The following is a 15,921-nucleotide window of genomic DNA, read 5'->3' on the forward strand; positions in this document are numbered from 1 at the left end:
CTGTTACCAGAAACAATTATTAAATTTGTTTTCTGTTTGGTCTCAGAATACAGAAGTATGAACAATGGACATGAGTTGTCAAGGAAATCTAGCTTTTATGTTAGGGGGGAAAAATCATTTCCTAACAATGAGAGCTATCCAAAAAGTAGAATGAGGTGTCTCAAGAGGCAATAGGTTCTCCCTCAATGAAAAACTCAAGTAAAGACAAGAAAATCATTTGTACAGAGGATTTTTTTTTTTTTTGCATATGGTTTAAACTAGATAGCCACTCACTGAGATCCTTTCCAACTCTCAAACTGTATGATTCTGATTCTGGGAACAAAATTTCTAAGGTGCCAGTTCTTTTACTATATCTTTCCTCAAGCTCCCTATAGTTCCACACTATGGTCACCAAGTCCAACAGCCTCCTCTTTGTGTTTCATCTTCTGCTCTTCCTATTACAGATCACTTTTCCCTTTTCTTCCCAGGTAATCTTTACAGCAGGGATTCTTAAACTTTTCTGTAGTATGGCTAATAGACCCCTTCTGATAATAATGTTTTTAAGTGCATAAAACAAAATACACAGGATTATTACTACAAATTAAGACAATTATAAAGCTATCAAAATGTTTAAAAAAAAAAAAAATCATATACTCCAGATTAAGAACTCTTGTTTTAAAGCTTTGATTTTGGAGCCACCATATTCTCTAGTTTTCTTAACACCTTTCTAATTATTCTTCTATTGATTACTCTTGTTTAATAATCATAAACTATAAATATCTGCTCAAGTTTGCTCCTCTTCATTTTTTTTATCAACTTTTATTTATCAACCAATCTACAAGTATTTGTTAAGTGTCAGATTGATCTCCCATCACATCTACGACAGTAACAGTGATCCTGACTTCTGTTTTCCCACTAGATTGCAATGCATAACCCTATCTCACTTAAATATAATTTACTTGCAAGTCCTGAGACATCACTTTCCCAATATCACTGGACCTCTTCCAGAAGGAAGAATTAACAGCAAAGAATTTTAAAAATACAAAAGTTCCCAGTTTCTCAGAGGCCCAGGTTGTGGAGAGAGAATATATACATAGTACTCACGTGTAATACATTCATAGTAACAACGCTCCCTTAAGGAGTTTATCTGTTTAAAAAAAAAAAAAAGGTTTCAATGTGTAAACGGACTGCTCTATGGTCTGCTAATATGGTATACATCAATTGTATCCCCAACATGTATCCCAAAAATATGTTAAATAATGTGACAGTTGTTTTCTTTAGAAAGTTTCAAGAATAGCTACTTAGTATGAACAGGCAATTTTCAGATGAAAGAATCAAAACTATACCTATGGTCATATGAAAAAACAACTCCAGATTGGCTAATATGACAGAAAAGGAAAATGACAAATGTTTGAGGAGATATGGAAAAATAGGGGGACTGTTGGTAGAACTATGTGCCAATCCAACCATTCTAGAAAGCAATTTGGAATTATGCCCCAAAAGCCACAGAACTTTTAACCCAGCAATACCTCTAATAAGTCTGAATCCCAAAGAGATAAAAGAAAAAGGAAAGGACTTATGTGTACAAAGATATTTACTGCAGCTCTTTTTGTGGTAGAAAAGAATTGGAAATTCTTTTGGCATAACAAGGGGGAATGGCATAACAAGTTGAGGTATATGACTGTGATGGAATGCTATTGTGCTATGAGAAATAATGAGTGAGAGATATTGATAGAAAAAACTTGGAAGACATATGATTTCATGCAAAGTGAAATGAGAAGAACCAGGAAAACCTGTAGTAACAGCAATATTGTATAATGATCAACTGTGAATAACTTAGCTATCCTCAGAAATACAATGATCCAAAACAAAGGACTAATAACTAAAAAATGCTAACCAGCTTCAGAGAAAGAACTGATGGTATATGAATGCAAATTGAAACGTATTTTTAAAAATTTCTTTATTCTTGGGGGTTTTTGGGGATCTGTTTTCTTTTGCAACATGGTATATATGGAAATGTTGCACATGATTACACATGTATAATCTATATCAAATTGCTTGCCTTTTCAAAGAGGAGGGGTAGTGAAGGAAGAGATAATTTAGAACTCCAAATTTTTTTTAAAACAAATATTAAAAATATTAGTTTACATATAATTGATAAAAAATTAAAATTAAATTTAAAAATAGAATATAGCCATTTATATCTGAATAGAATATGTGTTGTATAACTAGGTAAATGAGAAAGGATCTTGCCCCAAACTATAAAATGAAGTCACTGGAGTATATAAGATGCCTCATAGGGTCCTTCAAAGTTCAACTGAGGAACTAACAATGAGCATATTTCTTCTGAATTTAACAACAGTGACAGATGCTGGGGAAAGTTATCTATGGAAGCAACTGCAGTTCATTCTAGGCAAAACATAAAATCAACATCTTGTATGTTACCAAAAAGGAAAGATGTGGCTGCAGGTTAAGATAAGATCAAAAACTTAAAACTTTAAAATAATGAGGAGTCTAGTATCTTCCTCTCAAAATCTTGAAGCTTTTCTAGAAAAATGGACATCATATAAGTGAATGGAAGTATAACACTCTAACAGCCATATAGAAATTGAAAAGAAGTAATTAAAATTCTTAAATTAAGTTACATACTCAGGTCACTGATTTTTTTTTTTAACTTTAAGGAAAATAGTTGTTAATATTGTTGACCAAATGCAATGCATTTCCTACACAAAATCAATCTGATCATGTGACATATGAAATCTGCATTTTTTCATAAATAATGATATAGTAGAAAATAAGTCAATTAAACAAACAATATAAAAATTATTCCTTTACTCCAAATGGTTCAAATGCAAGGGTGAATGCTAAAACCAATCTTTGCATATATTTTGAAAAATAAAGCTATTATCACCAAAAATAAATAAATAAATAAAAGAAAGAAAGAAAGAAAAAGTATCTCTTTAGGCTAGGAAGTATCCAAAAACATTTCTTTAATTTCTCAGCTAACGTGTTCATATTATATTGCATTTTAAAAGTAGAATTCTTTTTCAGCTTTAAAATGCAGAAAATCATTTCTCAGCATCTTTTGAAATTCTGACTAAACAAATGATTCTCTAGTTAAATTGTGGGTTAATAATGGAAACTATGTACAGATGAAGTTTTGTTTATGACAAGGGAAAAGAAAGTTTGGAAACTTTAGAATGGAGAGATGAATAATGAGATTATGTAAAATATTAAGCAAAATTGTGTTCAAAGAAAGATATGAAAGTCAACAAAAGTGTCCCCCGTAAAAATATTAAGTTTGTTTAGAAACACTAAACAAATTATGGCAAAGTCAACTCGGAGCTAACACAGAGCCAGGAAGACCCGTGGTCTGAGTCTCATCAAGAACAACATTGCTTATGAAATGCTGGGTAAATCATTTAACTTCTCAATGCTCTAGGCAATTCTAAGATTAGCAATTGCAGAAAAAGTGATAACCTACAATGGTAGAGGGAATTTTCTCACTACACTTTTCCCTGTATCAATGAAATCTCAAGTCAAATCCCTGTTCCTTTAAGAAAAACCAAAGATGCTTAATGAAATGAAGAGATTCAGGAGATCATTGTATAGGGCAATAACAATATTACATGATGATCAATTCTGATGGACTTGACTCTTTCCAACAATGAGATAATTGAGGCCAGTTTAATGATCTTGTGATGAAGAGAGCCATCTACACCCAGAGAGAGGGCTGTGGAAACTGAGTGTGAATCATAATATAACATTCTCACTCTTTTTTTTGTTGTTTGTTTGCATGTTTTCTAACTCATTTTCTTTCCTTTTTGATCTGAAAGTTTCTTATGCAGCAAGACAATTGTACAAATATGTTCACATATATTGCACTTAACATATATTTTAACATGTATAACATATATTGGATTACTTGCTATCTAGGAGAGAAGGTAAAAGGAAGGAGGGGAAAATTTGGAACATAAGACTATTCAAGGATCAATGTTGAAAAATTATCCGTGCATATGTTTTGAAAATAAAAAGCTTTAATAATTAAAAAAAAATCAAAACCAAAACAAAACAAAAGACCAAAGACTGATGAACTAAGCTGAAGACAACACCAGCTATTTCTTATTTATTAGTGCACTGCTTCTCTTTATTGGTTCTTCATTTTAAAGCTATATAACACATACAAGTTATTAAAATGAACAGAGCCAAAAGCATAAATTACCTGCTAACATTCAGTAATTTCTGTTACCTAATCCAGAGGGTCATTTAAAGGTGGCATTTCAATTTATTATTCTATCAACAATAGCAAAGTAAGATTTTTAAAGAAAATTTTGAGATTTTACTTCTTTGTAGCGTTCTTAATTCAGGAAAGATTTCAATTAAATTTCTAACAAGTCTTAAGGATGCTCTCAGTACAAGTTAGAAAAGCATAAAATTCCTAAGAAAAGCATTTCATATGTCTATGTGTTGTTATATTTTAGAAGTGTTCTCATTTTGCTTTTAATTTTCAAAAAAGTATAACACTGAAGAATTTATTAAAAACTTCGCTTGCCTTGTTCCTGCCTATTCAGCTCTCTATATTTTCTGGCTCATTTTGAGTAGAGGTCAGAAATGGAAGTTTCCATTCCACACCTGAATGTTAGGCTTCTCCCATCAATTCTGATCCTTTTGCTTAGTTCTTATCTCAACCAACTCACTCCTTCACTTTGCTTACTTCTGTCATCACTTGCCCCAAATTTGAATTCAATCATCACCTTCATCTTTGTAGTGAAAAAAACCATCATCATCAACAACACAAAGATGTAGAAAGGAGAGCAATTCTCTTTATAGGCTGGGAATAAAAATCAGAGGAATAGATTTCTGCATACTTTTATCATTGTCAGGATGAGAAGACAACATTCTACATATATTTTATTAGTTTTATCAAGTGACTATCAGCAAATATGAACTTAAATAGAATAATCAGTTGACTAAATAACTTACTGATACACAGCAAACCACTCCAGGAAAATGACATTTGGGTACCCCAAGTATAGTGAATTGCAGCACTCTTTACATAAACTATTATTACTACATTAAAATTTCTATTACAGTGTTTATAGTATGCTATGAAAATGTCATTTACTGTACCTAAGTGACCAAATGATACAAAACCATTTTTTAAAATTCCATTCAACAAGATCCTGATAATACCTCTTAAAAGAACCATAAAATATATATTTCCTTTCCCAATGTCTTTAAATTTGTATTATCAGCAATATTGTATTATTAAGCATTTAACTTTGATCATCTATTACAAAAGGGCCATATATTACATAAGAAGAAAAATGGCAATTTTGGCCAAGCTGAGACCAATTCTTTAGTCTTTGTAAGAAAAAAAAATAAAAAACAAAACCAAAAACAGATTATCACCATGAAATCTCAGAGGCTTTTCAAAAGCCTCAATCTTTACATTTCAATTTGAGACAAAATAATGAAATGCATTTCTCAATGTAAAATAATATATTACAAGTTTAAGTGGTGTTAGTTATTTGCTAAACTATAATTTATTTTAAAGTAAATCAAGGCTACAAGAAGAAGTTTTCAGCATATTAAGCTGGATTCTCTCAGGGTCTAAATAGACTCTTGGTTGCCAATTAGGCACCATGGGAACCTGTAGCTACTCTTCCAAGCCAGGGTATGACTCTGTAAATTACTGCTTGCTTCAGAACACAAAAGTCTCCTTATGGTTTGAAAGAGTTAATTTACTTCCCAAAAGTGTGAAAATCACAACCAGGGGTAGTTTAGACACTTTTGCAATCTGTCGAATTAAATTAGAATGAACAGTCAAGGTCACCAAATAGTGCTGAGAAGCTGTTTCTAGTTTTACTTCCACTACCAAATGCCTACAGTTTCCAGGGTCAAAATTAAGAAATGAAAGCCAGGTTCACAAAAATTGAAGTTACCAGTAAACGTTCTGTACCAATCCTCCTCTACCTGGGTATAAAGAAACCCAGTTAATGTTGGTAGGGATGAATTGGAGAGGGGAAAGGGAAAGAAATCAGTAAATGACCATTTTCAAGGTACCAATAAAATATCAACTTGAAAAATCTCAGCTAGAATGTTCAACCTAGTTACAATTACAATATATTAGAAAGAATTAAGGGTGCCTAGGCCTGGAGTTAAGAAAACCTGAGTTCAAATCTAGCCTCAAACACTTATTTACTAGCTGTGTGTGACCCTGGGCAAGCCACTTAACCCTCTTTGCCTGTTTCCTCATCAGTAAAATGAACTGGAGAAGGAAGTGACAAACCACTCCAGCAACTTGGTCTAAAAAATCCTAATGGGATCATGAAGAATTGGACATGACTAACAACAACTGCAGAAAGAATTATGAATTATCATGAAAATCAGAAATCAGAAGACTTGGTTCTCTATCCAATCCTTATTAGTCACCTAAATCTGTCACAGTCACAAACCTCAATTGTCTCATCAATAAAACCAAGGATTATAATAAATTCCTTGCCCACTTCACCAAGACAAGGTGAGGATCAAATGAGATTGTAAATGTGACACTATACAAACATAAGGCACTGAACACTAATCATAAAATCAATCAACAATCATTATTACTATTCCCCAAGCCTGAAAGATACTCCCCTTTCTTACTTCTGCCTCATTTGAATCCCTCCCTTCCTTTAACATGAAATTCTGGTACCATCTTTTATTCCACGCCTTTCCGGATCCCCCAACGCCCAAGGGCATTAAATCCAGTACTTAGGAGAAAGAAGGAAGAGAGGGGGCAAAGCCAGTGAGGCCTTTATGCTAGGACAGAGCAGATTTGATCCTCAAAGGAACTGATAAGGAGGAGATAGCATGCTGTAACAACTCTCCAGCAAAGGAATCCAGGTCAGTTCTTAGTTCTTGCTCCCGTGGGAAAACAGGCTTTATTGTGAGATAAAGATCTCAAATCATTCTTCAGAAAATATAAAGCAAAGTGTCTCTTCTTTATCTTAAACCTACCCCCACCCACCTACCCTATCTTCCTCTTTTACCACCCACCCCCAACATATACATACACAAACTCACTCACTCACACACTCATACTCACACTCTCTGTCTCTGTCTCTCTCAAGCTTATCCAAGTAATCCTGTAACAAACAAAATCATATTTCTCTAGCATTAGAGTGACCCTACAGACCTATCTGCATTTCTTTGCCTAAAAGACATACAAACTGTCAACAAGTGTTTGCTAATGTTAAATCGTTTTTAATACTGGGTCGTGTGAACCCCAAGATAATAAATTTAGAACAGGAAAAGACCTTGGAGACTATTTAGTACAACCTTCTCATTTCAAAAATGAAGAACTGAAACCCAGAGAAATTTAGTCCAGGATCACATAGCTATCAAGTATCTGAAGTGGAACTTGATTCAGAGCCTTTTAATCCAAGTTTGGATCCACAATACCATGTTGTCTTTCAAGAGACAAATAATAGACAAAGCCTCCAGTGGACATAAGTAAACAAAAAAACTGTTACTAGGCTGCACAACAGTAACTGAGTAAGATAAAAATTATAGTTGCCACATTTATACAACTTAAGAATCTAAGAGCTTAAAATGTTGAGACATTGAACGAAACTTAAAAACAAACAAACAAAAACACTAAAAAACGTACCTAGCAGAGGAAGGCAATGCATAAATCTTTTTAAAAATTTATTTGAGTCACATTATGATTTCTTTAAGGCAATAGTATCAATGCTTGCTTTGATAGTTGACTTACAAATTTTATGTTTGAATCAACTTTTCTTAATATTTGAAATTTATTCTGTACTTTAAGGTTTGCACAGTACTTTACATACATTTTCTCTTACAATGAAATATCCAAAATAGAAATTCAACCACCCTTACAGTGATCCTAAAAAAGCTATTTCTTAGGGAAGTATAGTTTCTAGGAAGACAACCAAGAATTTGTAACATTTAGTACAACATTGATTTCAAAAATTATTTTATTTGTTTGACATATACAAAGTATTTTGTGAGGTGCCATGAAGAGAGGACATTTAAGCTTATAGCTTGGTAAGAAAATATGTACACAAAAACTAAAATATTAACATTGTAAAGGAGTACAGAGCATACAAGCAAGAAATTGCTTCCAGCGGGAATCTTGGAAGGCTTTTTTTTTTCCCTGAGGCTGGAGTTAAGTGACTAGCCCAGGGTCACACAGCCGGGAAGTGTTACATGTCTGAGACCAGATTTGAACTCGGATCCTCCTGAATTCAAGGCTGAGTGCTCTATCCACCGCGCCACCTAGCTGCCCCCATCTTGGAAGGCTTTATGGAAGGGATGACATCTGAACTGGGTCTTCAAAGATGAGTAGGAATTGGACAAACTGGAGCAAGTATTGAGAAGGTGGCAAGGAGAAGTTCCAGGTAGTACAGAAATAAGGAAGCACAGGCTATTAAAGAAACCGCAAGAGGTCTCCTAAAGCTCAATTATACTATGAGTGAAACAGATTGGGGAAGAAAAAGGTTCAGTCACAAGCTGGTGTTTTAATGATTGGTTAATGAGACTGCCTTATATGGCTTACCTTCAAAGTAACTCGAAAGAGAAATCAGACATAAAATATGAATCTTCCTAGAAGCAGCTGAGAGTACAGTGAATAAGGTAAAGAATATCTGAGTTTAAATGCAACTTCAGACACTAATTAATTATGTGATCTTAGGCAAGTCACTTCACCTCAGTTCTCAAATCTCTAAAATGGAATTATTATTAGCACTTACTTCACTGTATTGTCATGAGAATCAAAAGACAAATTTTTTCCCCCAAAGAGGCACAGTGCCTCACACAAAGTAGGTACTTAATAAATATTGACTGAGAATCAAATAAAGCACTTAACACAGTGTCTGGCACATAGTAGGTGCTATATAAATATTTATTCCTTTTCCCTTGCCCTTCTTCATTCTTCCCCTTCTTTTCCTTCTAAAACTATGCCAGAAAAGAAGGGATTGATGAGGCTAATCAGTAACACTAGGTTGTCATCCCATTTACATCATTAAGTGATTTCTCTTTACCCGGTAGGAGAAAGTATATGTTTCTTAAAAGCAGGGGCTGTTTCATTTTTTAGACTAGTTATGTTGTCCTCCAGAATAAGCCTACATTTACAATTTATTCAATGGACAGCAAACTTCACAAGGAAATAACGATTAGAACTAAGAAAAAAAGAAATGATACATTCTAGAGGTAAATGCAATGATTTCGCCAATCTCATCACCATCTCCATTATCATTTACACAATATCTATTGCAGAGAAACTTCTATAAAAGTCCCAGCACTTGAACAATAGTCCTGAATGCTGTTGTAGCACCAGTCTCAGAGTTAGCAGAGACCTGCTAGAGTTACCTAGTCCAATCCCTTTATTTTAGACGCATCCAAGTTCACACAAGATATAAGTGTAGTCACAGCTAGAATTTGAACCCATGTCCTCTATGTCCAGATTAAGCATGCCTTCTTCTGTACCATGTGTGGTTTCATCCCAGGTTTTGGGTGGTAGCAGTCTTATGGATACAGGTGAAGAGTCAGATACAAAAAAGCTGAATTAAAAGTGGGGTCCAGGCTAGGGAATGAGAAAGACCAGAAGGCAGTTATCAAGGCAAAGTTAGGTGTCTGGAACAAGGTGATCAAGTCTCAAATGGGAACACTTATTAAAACCCAACATAAAAAGTAGGCAGGGAATGAGAAGGCAAAGCTTTAAGAATCAAGCTAGGTATCAAAGGTTGGAGCAGCTAATAATCCAGGTACACAGTTCTGTTTAAGGGGTCAGAGCCCAAGTAAGTCTATAGAAGTGATAGACTAAGTGACAGGCAGAGAAACCAGGAGTGCACAAATACAAAAACACAAAACAAACCAATAGGAATAAAACAAGTGGTTAAAGTTCTAAAGCCCCAGTCAAAAACTGGGAGACACACAAAAAGAACAGAGCACAGGGAGGCAGAAGAAATCAGATTTAAGGCCATAGTTCCAATAACTGAGGCAGATCTCCTCTCCCAATCTTAATGATTTTATAAGGTAGCAGCTGAGACAGGAACTAACTCCATTATGGATAGTCTGGGTTCTACAGAAGGAAACAGGTAATTAGGAGCACCTGGCTAAGGTGAAGCATACGTGCATAAAAAAATAGCCGCTTCTGGCAGACATGGCCTAACAGTTGCTCCAGCTGCCTCTTTAATGTGAAAAATTACATACTCCCTGTCTATTTTGAATATTCCACGAGAAAATGAAAGTAACTCTTAAGATTTCTGACAACTTCAACCATCTGGAATGTTGTTTTGAACCTCACAAGAAAAAGCAGTGAAGAAAATAGCTATCTCAAAGTTCACATGAACTTTATAGAAAAGATGGCATGAGACCACACTCACTAAAGCTACAGCCTAGCATTGTGAGTAGGCAACAGAGTCAAACCTTTGTCTTGGGAATATGCCAGGATTTCTCTGATAGGACCTTTATCTCTCTGTCAGGACCTTGCCACTGAGGAAGCTGACTTCTCAGTACCAATAAACTACCTTTTGCCAGTCTAATATTTTGGGTTTGTGAATTCTTTCATGTTGGACCTGCACTGACCAAAGAGGGGTTCCCACAACTCTCTGCACTGCCACTAACAACATCATTTGGTTCCCTGACTGGGAATAACCTCATCATTGGGAGAGCTGCTTTAGTGTGGACAAATCTTAGTATAACAATGGCTACACAGTGAGCTGTAGCCCTGACAATGAGGGGTAACATTGACTGAAAAGGAAAGAACCTAAAAATAGAGAGCCTAATTAAAAGTCTACTCCAGTCATAGGAGTCTGATAAGAGTGATAAGTGATAAGAGTCTAAACTAGGGTATTAAGCTTGAGTCAAAAATTAAGGTTGGGCTTTGGAATAATCAAATGGTTATTGGGCTTTTAAAAAACAATTCCATTGAAGTGTTGAAATAAAAAAGACATTTTGATACTTAAAGGGCGAACAGTTTAGTTATACAGAAAATTCACTAATCCAGAATTCCAAAACACCAAATGAACAAGCTATATCATTCTTTTTTCTTCTATCTCTAATTTTACTATGAATTCCCCTATATCCTAAATCTTTTACTGTCTTCCTTAAGAATAAAAAAGTTTTAATTCATACTTTCAAAGTATTTTGATTGTTGGTAAATTTATCTTTTTACTTTTAGGAAAAGAACACATTAAATGCAAGTGATTTTAATGTATTAAGGCCTGAGACTGACAATAATGAAGTATTTCTATATGTGTTTTCTGATGTACAAAAAATCTTTTGTAAGTCTGCTAGAAGCTTCACACCTTTATTTTTACTTTCACATCTAAAGAGAAGCAATATGGATAGATAAGGTGTGTATTTAAGATAATGTGAACTGGCACATTCCTGGAGCTGTATCTATTTAAAAGTGACATTAATATCATTCTTATTCCTGGTAAAGCTTAAAAAAAAAATCATTGGTTACAAAATTAATTGCACTGCCAAATGCTTTTTAGTATCCCATGTAAAAAGCATCCTTTTCTCTTAATTAACACATAAATTATATGATTAAATTTTAGTTTGGTCTTGTTGCTCATAACCAACAAAGTCCTTAGGCAAATAACTTTCTAAGCTTATTAAAGCACAGTATCATTCATAAATGAACTGTATATATATATATACATATATATATATATATATATATATATATATATAAATAAAGAGAGAGAGAGAGAGAGAGAGAGAGAGAGAGAGAGAGAGAGAGAAATTATATATCTACTTTTATATGTACTTATGTGTTTTATCCAACAATTAACATAATGCCCACAGGTTCACAAAGCACTTTCCTCACAATCTAGTGTATCATACAGTTCAAAATATATTTTCCCTATTGTACAGATGAGAGAACTAAGTAAAGTTATTAAAGTTTTATGATCTATTCCAGATCATAAAATAATGATGGAACAGGAATTTGAATGCAAGCCTTAGGACTACAAATTCAGTGTTATATATTATACATCATAACTCTTTACCATCTAATATGAAAATCAATATTCATATTCAAAAAAAGGTAAATGATCAATAAAGTATTCATTTTATAAAATTATTTTCCCACTTTGCCACATAACTTAAAAATCGCTCCCGGAATATATGAACTAAAGCAATTTATAAAAATTATACCTCCTGGATGAACAATTCTTTAACCCATTGAGATGGGGAAAAAAGGAAAGAAAGAAAGATAAGGAAGGATTAAGTTCCTGCTGGAAATGTTTTATATTTTAGAGGCCAAATATGATTCAGATCTAAAAGTTAAGAGAGAATTTAGTGGGAAAACTGATTCCTACTGCTCTTATAGGGAGGACTAAGATTTATATAAATAGATTTCAATTTATAGGATAGCATTATAACTTTGCAAATAAGACGTAAGAATAAAAACTTTACAATGATATTTCTGCTCTGGCTTGGAATCAGCTATTTTTTTTTAATATATGCCTTGGATTTTTTTCTAAATATCATATACGGATAATATTTCTCAACAAAGCAGAAAGGAACATGATGACTCATTTAACAAAGTATTCTGAAAACATAAGTATAGACATATGTCACAGCTAATATACAAACTTTAGATAATGTCAAGGTTAACCAACTAATATAACAATCACTCTTGCAGAAATATAATTAATATAGTAATATTTTTAATAAGCAAAACTGAATCTGATTTTAGTAACCAAATTGTAGTAGAATCTATCCATGTTGGCACAGAATATGGATGCTGAATTTACTATATTCAAAACTTCCCTAATTGTTTAAACAGTAAGTAGTGATGAGAATTTCTTGTGCATCACTAGTTGAAAAATAATTTAAGAGTACCATATCAAATCTGAATACTAAGGAAAAAAACAGACATAAATATGGATGTATATAACATTATCAACCATTAAAATAGTTAATGACTGTCATGGGTCATATATGCTATGGTTTTGTAATTTTAAAATATGTGCATTTGCATGAACTTCACATTGTAGAGCACCTTATTTGAAGAGAACTCTGAAAATTATATTTAGCTGTAATGAATCAAATTTATTTTTCTAAAATCAATAATTAAATGGAGGAGACCTAATACCTTCTATGACTCATAATAAAGTTGAGCATCAATGATCATAGAGTCTGCAGGAAAAAAAAAATTTGACTGTTAAAAAAAATCCTACTTGTTTCTTCATTATGTTTCATACAGGATGACTATAATGTACAGATAGATCATTCTTATAAAGATTTTATAGATAGGAAAGTAGTTTATTAGTCACTATCTTTAGAAGTAATAGTATGTGATCTTTTCCATTCTTTAATAATCTTCCATCAACTTGAGATATCTTACAAAATTATCAACTATGGTGCAAATTTTCTGTATTTTATTCAAGATCTAACAGATCTTCCCAGCTTCATGTCTTAAGCATTATTGTGATCCTCTCACACAGTACAATGGATCTTAAAGTTGAGTTGTTCCATCATTTTACTCCTGTCTGACTCTTTATGATTTCATTTGGAGTTTTCTTTGCAAAGATATTGGAGTAGTTTGCTATTTCCTTCTCTAAGTCATTTCACAGATGAGGAATTTAAGGCAAACAAGGTTAAGTGACTTGCCCAGGATCACACAGTGAGTAAATGTTTGAGGCTAGATTTGAACTCAGGTTTTTCTGGTTCCAGGCTTGGTGCTCTATACATTGTGCAGACAGAAATATGATGGCTCCATAATTTTAACTATTGAAAAGTAGTCACTAACAAAACACCAGAAGATTTCTTCCATTTCATATCTATTCTCTTTACAATCCTATATTCAAATTTTTTTCGAATGAACTAACTTTCCTGAATCTTATTATCAAATGCCCTATAAGCTCATCTTCCCTTAATTTAATGTTCATTTTTTCTTTGTCAGGTGACAGTTCTTATAAACTTCCATCTCCTCCTCTCTTAAGGTTTACACATGACCTCTTAACCAGCATTTTCTTTGTCTGTCACATCTTTCAAGGAAATCAAGTGTCTAGTGTGGGGTAGTTTCTGAGCTTCTGAGCTTTCCTTGTGGTTACAATGATTTCATTTCCATTGAATTTTAAGAAATGGCTTTGTTTAGATACCATGTCTAAAAATTTTCAGTGACAACAGTTTGTTTAAACAAAAAAGTCATAAATATAGGGCTGGGAAGTCTTAAAGATAGTAGTCTAACGCTATCATTTTTCAGAGGAGGAAGCTGAAATCCTGGAGAGTTAATACCTTGCCAAAGCCACACAGGTATTAAATAGAAGCACAGAGTTTTGAACCCAGGTCCTGTTTCTAAATCCAATATGCTTGCTATGGCACCCCACGTGCCACTCTCTTTGTATCTTTAAACTCCTTCAATAAAATGCTAGATTTTGGAGGGAAAGGAGAGCTCATTTTTGGTTTTGTATCCTCATTGAATGATACAGTGCTGTGGACAGAGTAAGTACTTCATAATAGTTTGCAGAATTGAATCTTTATTCTTTGTCCCAATTTAGTGTTGATTTTCACCGTTCCTCTGGTCAAAAATCTTACTGTAAAGACAGCTGATTCTGACATGACCCACATATCATTATCCAGTCATTTCCTTTCTGTTAAGATACAGTCAATTTCATTATTTATGATGTTGTTCAGGGTTAGCCACATACAGGTACCTTTTGACTCACTTCTCTAAAGAAGTATTCTAAACAGTTTGCAAGTCTTTGTTATCTTTCATTTCTTAACCCTGATCTTGATCATATTTTCCAATATAACTTCTGATGCCCTGCTGTGAACCTGTGTATATAAGATGATCATGAAATAGCAAAGGATATGTTAGTTTTATAGGTCAACTATTTTTATTGTATTTTTTCTTTTTAAAATAATAATAATAGTAAAAATATCAACTAGTATTTATATAATACTTTAAGAATTACAAAGCAGTTTACATGTTATCTCATTTGGTTTTCACAGTAATTCTATGAGGTAGATACTTTTATCATGTCCATTTTACAAATGAAGAAAAGGATACTAAGTAGTACAGTAAAGATAAGCAGAGAGAGAGCCTGGAGTCAAGACTCAGATTCATGAGTTTAAATCTGAAATTTGCTAGCTGTGTGACCCTGGGCAAGTCACTTAATCCTGCTTGCCTCAGTTTCCTCATCTGTAAAATGAGCTGGAGAAGGAAATGGCAAAACCACTGTAGTATCTTTGCTAAGAAAACTCCAAATGGAATCATGTAGAGTCAGATATGATTGAACAACGATAACAACAGATGAGGGAACCAGCGATGAGACCCGATAAGTGACATGCTCTGGGTCATACAACTAATATGTCTATGAGGCAGGATTTGAAACTCAGGTCTTCTGTACTCCAAGGCCTATAATCTATTTATTATAATACCTATCTGTCTTCAACAAGTTTTTCATAGATAATCTCTATTTCTTTATTCTATACAACAAGTATTGGTTAGCAAGCATTTGAGTAATTAATTTCTTCACACTCACTATGCATCAGGACTGCACAGTAAAATGGTCATGTACCTCATAAAATGATGTTTACTATGCTTTAGGGAAAATGACAAAATAATCTCTATTGTTTGCCCTTTTGAAGAGACCATGCAAACCAATATCCCATTCAGCTTCAACTCCTTTAGGAACTCTAGTTTCATTTACAATGAAAAATCATCACTCAATATGGATGTTCAGTTTCTCTATATATCTGTTCACTGATCACTTTATAAAACTGTATATTGAGAGTACTAACAGTTAATGTTTGTTAACTAAGAAATGTGTGAATCTAACTACTCTGTCATCATCATTGTGAAAGCAGAAGGAAATACAGGGACATGAAGAATATTTTGCATTCTATCAGTTTCATGGGGTCACTAAGGCCAAAAATATCTATCACATTGGGCCAACTTTCTGGCACTGAGCT

The 15,921-nt window shown here is 33.5% G+C and overlaps 1 protein-coding gene across 16 annotated transcripts in view; it reads right to left on the bottom strand.

Moving 5' to 3' along the window:
- Positions 1-15,921, bottom strand: part of GTDC1 (glycosyltransferase like domain containing 1) — a 564,348-nt gene that overhangs the window by 531,576 nt on the left and 16,851 nt on the right. For 13 of the 16 annotated variants that reach the window (XM_074302060.1, XM_074302050.1, XM_074302045.1 and 10 more), the window contains one exon: positions 1,084-1,126. The exons of 2 other annotated variants lie outside the window; for them this stretch is intronic. The gene's annotated coding sequence lies outside the window, so the exon portion shown is untranslated. Of the gene's footprint in view, positions 1-1,083; positions 1,127-15,921 lie in introns of those variants that run through there. One more of the 16 variants, XM_074302054.1, reaches the window with a different exon arrangement.

The sequence above is a fragment of the Sminthopsis crassicaudata genome, chromosome 3 (assembly GCF_048593235.1).
Source record: "Sminthopsis crassicaudata isolate SCR6 chromosome 3, ASM4859323v1, whole genome shotgun sequence".
NCBI lineage: Eukaryota > Metazoa > Chordata > Mammalia > Dasyuromorphia > Dasyuridae > Sminthopsis > Sminthopsis crassicaudata.